Genomic DNA, 13,260 nt, shown 5'->3' on the forward strand with positions numbered 1-13,260 from the left:
ACTCCTTGCAAGAGGATGTTGTGAAGGGCAAGACTATAACAGGGTTCAAAAAAGAACTAGATAAGTTTATGGTGGATAGATCCATCAAGGGCTCTTAGACAGGGTGGGCAGGGATGGTGCTTGTAGCCTCTGTTTGTCAGAAGCTGGGAATGGGCAACAGGGGATGGATCGCTTGATGATTAGCTGCTCTGTTCATTCCCTCTGGGGCACCTGGCACTGGCCACTGTCAGAAGACAGGAGGATACTGGACTAGATGGACTTTGCGTCTGAACCAGTCTGGCCGCTCTTATGTCTCCCTTGGCGCAGCAGTGACACCCAGTGGGCAGTCAGAGTAATGCACAGAAGGTGTTTTGCTTGGCGCAGCAGTGACACCAAGTAGCCAATCAGGGTAACACACAGAGTATGTTTCCCTTGGAGCAGCAGTGACATCTCGTGGTCATTCAGGGTAATGCACAGAAAGTGTTTCCATTGATACAGCAATGACACCCAGCGGTCAGGTGGTGTAAGGCACAGCGTGTGTCTGCCTTCTAGGAGCAGTGACACCCACGGACCAGTCACGGTAAGGCACAGAGTGTATTTCTCACCAAGCTGCGTAATGCACAGAGCATGTTTCCCGTGGAGCAGCAGTGATACCGAGTGACCAGCAGGAGTGGCATCAGACTCTTCTCGTTTGGTGGGAGACTGAGGTGGGTAGACAAAAAAAATTGGGGGGCTGTGCCCCCCCATCACCTGGCCTCTCCCATGCCTCTGCTCCTTCTCAGTTAAAGGCCAGGCTCATCTCCTCTCCCACTGGCCAGGGTTTACAGCAATACAACCTTTATTAAAATAAAATAGTGAACAGTTTACTTTCAATAAGCTAAATCTGTCCAAATTTTAGTATTAAATCCAAAGTTCTTAAAGATCCCATCAACAACCAAAACCTAAATGAAAATTTGAAACCAAAAACAATGCTTAATTTAAAACCCAAACATTAAGAAAAACTTTGTTTTTAAAAATAAAACTAACAAATGCCATAAATTAATAATTTCAAGGTTTTATCAAAAAGGTGTGCTACAGCAGGATGTTAAAATAACATCAAATAAATAAGCCTGAACTCTAAAACCTCCTATAAAGGAATTGTATCCTTGAATACTGGCCAAATGTGTATAAAATATGCAGAAGTATGTCAAAACTGGTGTTGCAGGTCAGCCATTCGAATCCAGCAAATGTCAATTAAAATCTCCATTACAACTTAAAAAACCAAAACAACCCAATAAACCAAAACAGTCACCGCCTGAAACAAACCTGCACAGAAGCAAAATTAAACCTGTGCCAACATTGGAACAAAAGATGTAAATGTCTAATTCTAACTTCTTGTTTGTTGCAGGAGGAAAGTGTTTTGCACCCCAGTAACCAGGCTATCACTGCAGCTTTCCTTTCACGAAATAAGATTTTTACCAAATATAAATTGCCCTCAAATTTCTCTAAGAGAAATTGAAATTATATCTTTGCACTAATATCCCAAGTGTGCAAGTCCATCCCCTCAGAGCAGCCCCACACCCTGAGCCCAGGGGAGAATCCCAACTAGTTTGGGCATTTGTAACCCTGGGGCCTGAAGCTGATGAGAGAAAGGGAAGTGAGCCATCTTCGAGCTTTCCGATACCACCTGCTGGGAGCACAGGGAATTGACTGAGCGACGTCCTGGCTGATTTTGACCTTGTTCTCTGCCAGCAGGCTCCACTGGAGAGCTCGGGAGTGACATGACCATGGGAGCACCCTATGTACATATTAAAAACTGGCATTTGGGGGCCATTAGGGTGAAATGTGGGTACTTTTGGGATTGGGTCCCACATGCGAAGGGATGTGGACAATTTGGAGAGGGTCCAGCGGCGGGCAATAGAAACGATTAGGAGGCTGGGGCACATGACTTACGAGACCCTACAGGCCATATCCTGTATGTTAAGCTAAGGCAAGGTTAGCATACCTATATTGTGACCTTTTACTAAGAAAGCAAAGTTGACCTGTATCTTGTTACTTAAATAGGTAAGTACTCACGCCTGTCTAAGACCTTTACTTAGACCAATCGACAATGGAGAATGGTATAGGGTTTTTTTTCAGTATTCTACCCACAGACTTAACAGGTGCAACACAAGGGAACTTATGTGCATATGTACATATCATCAACATGCACAAACACACTAGCCTGTGAAGCAAGCGTACCCTAACGTTTTGTGGGTGAGGAATGAAATTTGGACATAGGAGGAAGGATTTCCGGTGCTTGTGCCCTATAAAAGAGGTAGCCCACCTCACTAGAGCACTTCACTCTATCCTTCTGACTTACTTCCTCCACTCTTTCTCTATGTACTAGCAGTAGGCAGTACTTGTTCGGAAACTTTAAGTTTCAAGGGAACTAGGCTAAGCTCCATTTCCGTAAGTTTTTATTCTTTGTTTATTAGGTTTTGATTTTAAGTTTAACTTAGTCAAGTAAACCCTAAGAAACAGTAGCTTTTTCTAAGCGCTGCATCTTTCACTCAAGAATTGAGAAACCTGAACTGCAAGGCTGGTTCTCTGTCTCTTACCACCAGGTTATCAAGGAAGTGTGGTAAAAGACATTAACCAAAACTTTGTTGCATATAATGCCCTATGTATCTATTGAATAGCAGTAAAGCAACTGTAACTTTGTAACTCAATTAAATTAAATAAGATGTAAGCTAATAAATTAAATTTTCATCATATTATCCAAATTAATATTATTAGTACACCCTAAATCAGGGTACAGGGACAGAGAGTTGGAGTGCAGGTGAATGAGGGCACTGGCCCTGGGAGTGCAGGCTCTAGGGTAGGGTTAGAATGAGAGGTTCAGGGTGCAGTAGAGGGCACGGGGTTAGGGCAGAGAATTGGGCTGTCAGGGCTCTGGAACAAGACCAGGAAAAAGAGAATTGAGGTGAAAGAGGGAGATCAGGCTAGAGCAGAAAATGGTGGGGGGAAAAGAAATTTGAGCTGTAGGTGGGAAGAAAAAACTCAGGCCCCCTCTTATCAAGGCATCTAAGAACTAGATGAAAGACATCTCTCCCCCATTGCAATAGCAACTCCAGTGGGCCTGGGCTGAGGGGAGAACTCCTCTCCCCAGCAGCTCCAGCTGGTTTGGGCTACAGACATCTTTCCTCCACAGATCTGGTGTTCTTGGGCTGGGACAGGGGAGGGGCTCCTCTCCTCTCGATTTGGGACATGGCGGGATGAGAGATGTGACAGAGCTTTACGGGAAATCATTATTTGCCTGATTCATGTGCCAGTCCTAGTCTCTGCTGACTCAAACAAGCCATTTATCCTGCATGCTGATGCCAGTTTGGAGGGTTTGGGATCAGTCTCGTACCAGGAAGTGGAAGGCAAATGTAAATCTGTAGCCTTTGCCAGCTGAGGACTGTCTGATAGCGAAACTTGCTATCCCATCCACCAGCTGCAGTTCTTGGGCTTGAAATGGGCCATCACTGAGAACTTTGGAGACTACTTGTGTGGTGCTCAGTTTCAGGTATGGACAGAGAACAATCCACTGACTTATGTGTTAACAAGGGCTAAGCTGGATGCTGCAGGGCAGAGATGGGTGGCTACTTTTGCTAGCTGTGACTTCAGCATTCAATACCAATGATTTGGTATAATAGGGAGTGTGATTTACCAGGAGCACCAATTCTTGGTTGTGGGGAGGATGTAAGCAGGGTTAGAATGAACTCTACTCTGACATCTGTTGGTGATGTGTTGTAGAAGTCTTTTGTTGCTGATGTGCATGGTCACACCCACCCCACATTGCATGATGGGGGTGCTTGTCCAAATGGTCATTTCGGCTGCTGTGAGATCCCCAATCTCTTTCTTATTAGGGCAGGAGTAATAAAGTGTAGTTATCCTGGTGATATGAATCAAGGACAGTAGAACGGTCCTTAGCAGTTCATGCTTTTGGGAGTCACCCGAACCTACATATATCTCATTAGGCAAGGGACATGGGTTCCAAAGCATAGTGAAATAAAAAAGGTTGAAAATGAAAGTTTAAATTTAGTGCTATGGGTCTTTTTTGAAGTTTCTAACTGCAGATTTTATGGCTTTTTTTCTTTTCTAGTTTAAAAATAAAGCTTTTTGTGATTGAAGTGCAAATCAGTTCTATGCTACAGACTTAAAATCACTAATAGTTAAGTATAAATTTTAGATGTACTTAAAATGGGAAATTCTGATCTCACTTACACACTGGAAGTTGTAAGCAACTTCACAGTTAGGTAAAATGCTCTTTTCCACTCTGTCTGCATGGAAATTTTGCAGGTTGGACTCAGGGAATGCAGCTGGGGGGCAGGACTGTTGCGGCACATGCCCCATTTCTGCAACCAACATTTGCTACCTCACTCCATAATGCCACACACAGAGCGACCTTTTACCTTTCAGAACCAGAATATATCACAGAAGAGATCTAATAGCATAAGCTTAAGGTGAGGAACTGTAGCAGTAACAGCAATTTTAAGAGATTCAAAAATGTCTCTGTCTTTACACACCAGGAACAGCAAAAAGGAAATCAACTAAAACAACCACAGACAACTAAACACGAATTCTTATCTCCCACATACTTTTGGCATTTGGAACCCATACCCCTTAATGGTGAGTACTTTTCAGGTGAGGGTGAAGCTGAAGGCTTAACTGAAAACAGTTTAAGAAGTGCTCCCGTCTCTGGCACTCAGCTATCCAGCTCCCAATGGGGTCCAAACCCCAAATAGATCCCTTTTACCCTGTAGAAGCTGTAATATCCTGTGACCAGGACAGCTGCCTAGCAGACTATGCATCTGCCTGCCAGTGTGAGAGCGCATAAGGTGCTAATCCAGATAGTGGTGGCTGAGTGGCAGCGGTCATGAAAAGCCAGCAGAATAGTGCAGCAAAAGTGTGCTGGGCCCATAACCCAGAAATTAATGGTTCAAAGCCATCCTCTGCTACATGTGTGCTTGCTTCTTTTCCCTTAGGGCCTTCCAGCAAGGCAGTGACCAGCAGAGCACCAAGAGCCTAGGCCATGAGGCTACCTGGACTGAAGGCAAGAGGCAGGCCTGGGTATGGCGAGGGCCTCCTGTCCTGGAATGAGGCTGCAGTACTTCCTGGTCCCCTTTTCCCACTCACACTGGCAGGCAGCGTGTGCTGCGGGAGAACAGGAAGGAGGCTCTCGGGACACCAGGCAGTGCTGTGTGTGTGGCTGTCAGGGGAAAAAGCCTAGGCTCCTGACTCAAACTGCCATTGACTGGCGTGGCTCTGCACACCGTCAGCCAGGGCAGGCCAGGCTGCGGACGTGACTCAGGCGTGAGCAGCATGGCCGCGCTTTCCTGACAAGGCGTGAGGCAGGCCAAGAGCTTTACACAGCCTACAGGGAAGTGGGAGGGAGGCGTCTTTGAGACGGCGTGTCTCGTCTGCTTCTCCTTTGCCACTTGGGCGGAGGCGGGGAGAGAGCGAAATGTTCCTGGCTGAAAGTTTTTGTGCTCGGCCTTGAGGATAAAACCTGAGCCTCTGGAACAGCTGCAGGGAGATGGGTTTCTGAATGACATCCAGCCCGGTCTTCGGGCCACTAGCTGAACGCACTGAGGCCAAGAGGCAGCAAAATGGGACCTTTGAGGCTCCCCGCAGGCAGGGCCAGCTTTAGGAAGTGCGGGGCCCAATTCGAACATATTCGGCGGGGCCCCGGCAGGGATGACTAAAAAAAAAACCATGTAAATAAAAGCCTTTCATTTCTTAGCAGCCGGTTCCCTGTAAAAAGTTCTGATTTAAGGGATGTGCCACAGTATGTATTTTTTGTACCAATAGGGTTACCATACATCCATATTTTTAAAAATTTCTCCCAGATGGTCTATTTAAGAACCAAAAAGCTGGACATGTCCAGGAAAATATGGATGTATGTTAACCCTACCTAAAATTCTTTTTTAAAAAGATGGGCCTGAACTAGAAATGAGCTCCGTTTCACATGTGTGGGTCCCCGCCACTACCTGGGGGTGTGCTAGGGTGACCAGATGTCCCGATTTTATAGAGACAGTCCCGATTTGGGGGGTCTTTTGCTTATATAGGATCCTATTACCCCCACCCTGTTCCAGTTTTTCACACTTGCTGTCTGGTCACCCTAAGGTGTGCACATGTGTGGGTCACAGCTGTTCACTGCCCCTCTCATTGCAGCGTGTGTGCAGGGTTACTGCCCTGGGAACTGCAGGGCACCAGTGGACATGGGGCTGGCTGGAGGCAGGGCAGGGGCTGACTGGAGGTAGGGTCTGGCTGCAAGCAGGGCAAGGCATGCGGGGCTGGCTGCAGACAGGACAGGGGGTGCAGGACTGGCTGCAAATGGGCTGGCTGCAGGCAGGGCAGGGTGTGTGGGACTGGCTGCTGACAGGGGCTGGCAGCAGGCAGGGGGATGTGGGGTGGAGTGGGCTGGTTGGCTTCAGGCAGGGGAGTGCAGCAAGGGTTGATTGGAGACAGGGCACGGGGTGCGGGGCTGGTGCAGGCAGGGCAGGGGGTGCAGCAGGGGCTGGCTGTGGGCAGGGGTGCGGGTACAGGGGGTACAGCCTACCCTGTACGGTAAGTGCCCCCTCCTCCACCAAGGTAGCAGCAGCAGCCCAGGGCTCGGGGGCTATTTAAAGGGCCTGGGGCTCCCCTGCTTCCACCGCCCCAGCCTTTTGAATAGCCGCGGGAGCCCTGGGGAAGTGGCGGGGCTCCGGGGGCTGTTTAAAGGGCCGGGGCGGTAGAAGCAAGGGAAGCCCCAGACTTTTTAAGTAGCCCCCAAGTCTCCAGCAGTGGGGCTCTGGTGGGAATTTAAACAGCCTGAGGCTCCAGTCCCTGCTGGGAGCCCCAGGCCCTTTAAATTGCCCCCTGGGGAAGCTGGGCCACCCTAGTACAGTGCACCAGCAGGGCTTGGGTGTGGGGCCCGATTCAGGGGAATTGGTTGAATTGGCCTAAAGCCATCCCTGCCCGCAGGAAAGCAAGGAAGTAGCAAAGGCTTATCACTGTCCCTGGGTGGACTTGAACCACCATCCTTTCAGTTAAGAGCCAAACGTGCTGACCCATTGCACCACAGAGACACAGACAGGCCAGGCTGTATGGAGCACAACAGTCAGGAATCAGCTCAGGGTCCGGTCTAGCACATGCATGCAGTGGTTGGACAAGCAACAGCAAGGAACTGGACTGGTGCGGAGTGAAAGATCTGTGGGAAGGAACCGAAAATAGTACTGGGGCTGCAGTACAGGGCTTGCATACACTTTCTTTGGCCTGTTTTGCTGGAAGAGTTAGCAGGGCAAGCTTGTTAATCAGTTAAGGGGGTGAGTTTATGCAAATTCTGGACTCTGGGACCCCAGCTGAGGTGGCACATGCACCATCTCCGGAACCAACCTTTGTTACTTCACTCCATAACAGCACACACAAAGCAACCTTTACCTTTCAGCACCAAAATATACTGTAGAAGAAACCTAATAGCATAAATTTAAGATGAGAAACTTCAGTACTAACAACAATTCCAAAGTTATTCCAAAACACCTCTGCTTTTAGACACCAGACACAAAAACAATCAGACCAAGAACAAACATCTATTCCTACTTCCCACACACTTGGAGAGGGGGAGGGTTTGGAACCCATACCCCTTAATGATGAGTCCTTTCCAGGCGAGGGGCAAGCTCTCAGGTCTCAAATGCCAGGTACAGATACTCTCTCCTTGATCCAAACTAAACAGGAAAATACACTTGATTACTCCTGCCCCAATAACAAAGAGATGGGGGATCCCACAGCAGCTGAAATGACCATTTGGACAAGAACTCCCCTCATGCAATCTGGGTTGGGTGTAACCATGCAAATAACATCAGCCCCAAAAGGCCTTTACAAGAGATCACCAACAGATGGCAGGGTAGAGTTCATACCGACCTTGCTTAAACTAGATTGTGGCAAAGATTAAAACACACTGAATGTTAAAACTCACCAAACGCGGGTGAATCCATTCTCATTGTCGTACCTGCTTCTTAAACTCCACACCTGAACGTAGCCCTCACATGGACAACATACCCTCCTAAATCAGTGTCTGTACGTTAACCTTTTACCCCAAGTCAGGGCTATTGCAGATTCTGTATTCCTTACGCCACCCGATCTTAAATCGAACTTCGCACCCCCTGGGTAATCTGTACATTGTTCCCTGATCACCAGAAACTTCTACACCTAAATGCTGTACCATACACCTTTTTCTTCTTTGAATGTCATCTTACTAAAATGTTGACATTTGTTCGAGATCCCGGCTCCTGTTCCCTTGCAAGGCGTGTGCCTTTGCTCCAGGTTTTAGTCTGCTAATACAGTGGGGGCAGGGTGGGGGCCGATTGAGCCAGAGGAGCTTGCCTGCTGCAGACAGGGATCAAAGGCTGAACCTCATCCCCCACGAGCTGAAGGCTTAATTGAAAACAGTTAAAGCAGTACTCCCGTCTCCGGCACTCAGCTACCCAGCTCCCAATGGGGTCCAAACCCCAAATAGATCCCTTTTACCCTGTAGAAGCTGTAAAAGCCTGTGACCAGGGCAGCTGCCTAGCAGCCGGCGCATATGCCTGCCAGCGTGAGAGCTCGTAAGGCATTAATCCAGACAGAGGTGGCTGGGTGGCAGGGGGAGTAAAGAGCCAGCAGAGTGGTGCAGCAGATGCGTGCTGGGCCCATAACCCAGAGGTCAATGGATCAAAACCATTCTCTAATACACGAGCACTTGTCTCTTTTCCCTATGGGCCTTCAAGAGATCAAAACCCTCGGCTTGCGGGCCAAGCTCTGTCTGCCATGTGCCTGGGCAGCAGCAGGACAGTCTCAAGAGAGCAGCTCCCACCCATTATCTCTTGTAGTGGAAAGGAAGTAGAATTGTGGTTGGACTTTTGCTATTTCTGTTCAGGGAATCAGTGGCTGTGAGGCAACCCTTACTGATAATGGCAGGGGAAGAGTTCTCTCTTCTGCATTGATGCTGCAATTTTTTGTTATGCCCTTTCTCTCCCACTTCAATGCAGGCAGGTAGGCTTGGTGGCTTGGGGATGTGAGTCAAGCCTGATTTCTTTTGGCAGACACCTGGTTGAGAACTGGTGCTCTACGGTCTTGTCTAAACCTAAGAGCCATAATGTCTGTAGCCTTGTCTCATACTTTGGAAGCCTTTTATTTACCCTTTTCCACTGCAAAAACGACTATTTAGTCCTACTCTTTCTTTCCAAGCTCCTAACCAGTTACTGATCCATGAGAGGGCCCCAGCCATCTGGAGTAGCTTGTGACTGTGAGTGGAAACCTCAGGGCAGATTGTTAAGAAGCAGAGCACAATCCCCAAACTGGACTTACGTTTCACCAAGTGTCAGATTCTGGATGACACCCCTTTTATGACTTTTTAAAGCAAACTTGCTATTTTTGCATCATTTGAGCGTTCTATGCAGAGGACTAGAAATGTTTCTGTTAACCTGAATGTTAGATCATTTTAACATTGGCTGGAATCACAATGTTAAATTAGTTCTTATGACTTTAATAACTGATACTTCCTCTATCTCAGGACTAGCTATTAAACTTATTTTTGGACTAGGGAGATGGAATAGCAGCTTCCTCCATCCCTTGCACACATCACCCTGTTACTGTGGCACTGAACCCCCAGGAGCGGTGGACCTCCCTATGGGGAGAATATCGTGGTTGAAGAGCAGAGAAGAAAAATGGTGTTGTCTGTGTTCCCATTCGGTTTGTTCTGAGTATGGTTTTGAGTCGTTTGTAACTCTTTCATCAGTTATTAGTAACATCTTATTATCAGGCCTCTGAACTGAAAGGCTGCTCTTGCAGGTTTTACTTTGCCGTTATTTGTAGGTCAAACAGCCGCTTTCTTAGGCCTCGTCTACACTACGCATTTAAACCGAATTTAGCAGCCTTAAAACGAATTAACCTTGCACCCGTCCACACAATGAAGCCCTTTATATCGATATAAAGGGTTCTTAATACCGATATCTGAACTCCTCCCCGACGAGGGGAGTAGCGCGGAAATCGGTATTGCCATGTTGGATTAGGGTTAGTGTGGCTGCAATTGAATAGTATTGGCCTCCGGGCAGTATCCCACAGTGCACCCTTGTGACCGCTCTAGAAAGCAATCTGAACTCGGATGCACTGGCCAGGTAAACAGGAAAAGCCCCGCGAATTTTGAATTTCATTTCCTGTTTGCCCAGCATGGAGCTCTGATCAGCACAGGTGGCGATGCAGTCCCAAACCCAAAACGAGCTCCAGCGTTTACCGTCTGGGAGGTACTGGATCTGATTGCTGTATGGAGAGACAAATCTGTTCTATCAGAGCTCCGTTACAGAAGACGAAATGACAAAGCATTTGAAAAAATCTCCAGGCTATGATAGACAGAGTCCACAACCGGGACTCAGCACAGTGCTGCGTGACAAGCAAGCACAGAAAGCCAAAGAATCAAATGGACGTTCATGGAGGGAGGGAGGGGAGACTGAGGACTCCAGCGATCCCACAGTCCCCGCAGTCTTTGAAAAGCATTTGCATTCTTAGCTGAGCTCCCAATGCCTGAACAGTCAAACACATTTTCCCAAGTGTTTCAAGGGACCCTGGAGCTAGGCAAAGGGGTCCAACGGGCAGGGCCCCTGGAGCTAGGTTTAGGGGCCCCAGAGATAGGGCCCCTTGAGCTAGGTTTGGGGGACCCATGCATAGGGCCCCTTGACCTAGGGTAAAGGGCCCCATGGGTAGGGCCTCTGAAGCTAGGGTTAGGGGACCCAGGGCTACAGGGCGTGCAGATAGGATTAAGGGTCCAACAAGAAGGGACCTTGGAGCTAGGGTTAGGGGCCCCACGGGAAGGGCCGTTGGAGCTAGGGTTAGAGTTCCCACATGTAGGGACCCTGGAGCTAGGGCTAGGAGCCCCAGGGACGGGGCCACAGGGTGGGTCCCAGGGGTGGGGTGCCTGGAGCTAGTGTTTAGGTGTCTAGGGGTGGGGCCCCTGGAGCTAGGGTTAGCGGCCCCATGGGCAGGGCACCTTGAGCAGGGGTTTGGATCCCCAGCAATGGGGCATCTGGAGCAAGGGTTAGGGGTCCAAGGGGTGGGACCCATGGAACTAGGGTTAGGGGTCCCACTGGTAGGGCCCCTGAAGCTAGAGTTAGGGGACCCAGGGGTAGGGCCCATGCAGCTAGGGTTTGGAGCCCCAGAGATGAGGCCCATGGAGCTAGAGATAGGGGTTTCAGGAGTGGGGCCCCTGGAACTAGGGTTAGAGGCCCCACGGGTAGGGCCCCTGAAGGTAGGGTTAGGCACCCCAGGGGTAAGGGCCCTGGAGCTAAGATTAGGGGTCTCACGGGTAGGTCCCCTGGAGCTAGGATTATGGGTCAAATGGGCACGAAGCCAGGAGCTAAGGTTAGAGCTCCCACAGGTAGGACCTCAGGAGCTAGGGTTAGGGGCCCCACGGATAGGGCCCCTGAAGCTTGGGTTAGGGATCCTAAGGGAAGGGCCTCTGGAGCTAGGGTTAGGTGCCCCAGGGGCAGGAGCTCAGGAGCTAGATTTAGGGGCCCCAAGGATGGGGTTCCTGGAGCTAGGGTTAAGGTCCCCACGGGTAGGGCCCATGGAGCTAAGGCTAGGGGCCCCATGTGGAGGTCCCATAGAGCTAGGGTTAGGGTCCCCACGGGTAGGGCCCCTGGAGATAGGGTCAGGGGCCCCAGGGATAGAGCCCCTGGAGCTAGTGTCAGGGACTCTAACCCCCAGATGGAAAAGTTAGTTGTCTGACAGTGAGAGAGACAGGCAACACCAGCAAGGTCCGATCAAAAGCTCTTTATTGACAAGTGCACGCATCAATATAGAGCAGCTCGTCTCCCGAGAGAACCAGCCCGCTCTTTAAATCTTAGTATAAGCCTATATAGACAGTTCTGTCGCGTCATAAATTATTCGCTGGAGCAACTCACTCCCTTCTTTTAACAACTAGAAACTAGACACCTTTAGTATACATACATATCTAAAGTTAGAAATGTAGGGGAGTTAAAAACAAACAACGAACAAAACCAGGGAGTGAAAACAAGGAGGCTGGGAAACTAGGGCTCTTATCAGTTCTTCGAAGGAGCTGCCCTAACACAGCACATCTGGTACTATGCCAGGAATGCAGCTTCTCGCTTATCTCACTTTTTCCCAGCGCTTGTGAGACATGCTGCTGCTTCTCAGTGTTTTCCACTCAAGAATTACCCAAAAACCTCTGTTAGCCTGACTTTGGTCAGGTTGGCATACCTGGTTTTGTCTGCAATATCTTTATTCAGGCCTAACACTAGGGATAGGGGCCCCATGAGTACGGTTCCTGGAGCTAGGACTGGGGGCCCAAGGGGTATGCCCCCTGGAGCTAGGGATAGGGGTCACAAAAGTAGGGCCTTTGGAGCTAGGGTTAGGGGCCCAACGGGTGGGGTCCCTGAAGCTAGGGATAGGAGCCCCATGGGTAGGGCCCCTGGAACTAGGGTTAAGGGCCCCAGGGATGGGGCCCCTGAAGCTAGGGTAAAAGGTCCCAGGGGTGGGGCGCCTGGAGATAGGTTTAGGGGCCCTACGGGTATGGCCCCTGCAGCTAGGGTTAGGGGCCCCAATGGTAGGGCCCCTGGAGCTAGGTTTGGGGGTCCCACGGTTAAGGACTCTGTAGCTAGGGTTAGATCCCCATGGGTTGGTCCCCTGGAGCTAGGGTTAGAAGCCATAGGGATGGGGCCCTTGGAGCTAGGGTTAGGGGTACTGGGGGTCAGGCCCCTGGAGCTAGTGTTAGGGGCCCACGCATATGGTATCTGGAGCTAGGGTTAGGGGACATAGAGGTAAGGCCTATAGCTAGGGTTAGTGGTCGCATGGGTAGGGCCTCTGGAGCTAGGGTTAGGGGCCCCACAGGAAGGGACCCTAGAGTTTGGATTAGGGGCCCCAGGGCTGGGGCTCATGGTGCTAAGGTTATGGGTCCTAGGGGTGGGCCCTGGACCTAGGTATAGGGGTCCTAGTGGTGGGGTGCCTGGAGCTACGGTTAGGGGCCCCAGGGGTAGAGCCCATGGACCTAGGGTTAGGGGTCCATGGGGTTGGGACACTGGAGCTAGGGACAGGGGCCCCAGTGGTAGGGCCCCCGGAGCAATTGTTAGAGACCTTACGGTTAGGGCCCCTGGAGCTAGGGATAGGGGCCTCACAGGTAGGGTCTAAGGAGTTAGGGTTAGCAGCCCAATGGGTGGGGCCCCGGTAGCTAGGGTTAGGGGCCCCAGGGGTAGAGCCCTATAGCTGGGTTGAGAGGTTTATTTAAAACAGACATACATCTTTTAA

At 49.8% G+C, this 13,260-nt stretch overlaps 1 protein-coding gene and 1 non-coding gene across 2 annotated transcripts in view; both read right to left on the bottom strand.

The window, feature by feature from the left end:
• LOC127055903 (zinc finger protein 707-like) overlaps nucleotides 1-13,260 on the bottom strand; it is a 288,200-nt gene that overhangs the window by 130,021 nt on the left and 144,919 nt on the right. The gene's annotated exons all lie outside the window — the stretch shown is intronic.
• On the bottom strand, nucleotides 6,982-7,055 carry TRNAK-CUU (transfer RNA lysine (anticodon CUU)). Its single transcript has one exon. It is a non-coding gene; the product is annotated as a tRNA-Lys (tRNA).

Source organism: Gopherus flavomarginatus, chromosome 7 (assembly GCF_025201925.1).
Source record: "Gopherus flavomarginatus isolate rGopFla2 chromosome 7, rGopFla2.mat.asm, whole genome shotgun sequence".
In the NCBI taxonomy this organism is placed as follows: Eukaryota; Metazoa; Chordata; order Testudines; family Testudinidae; genus Gopherus; species Gopherus flavomarginatus.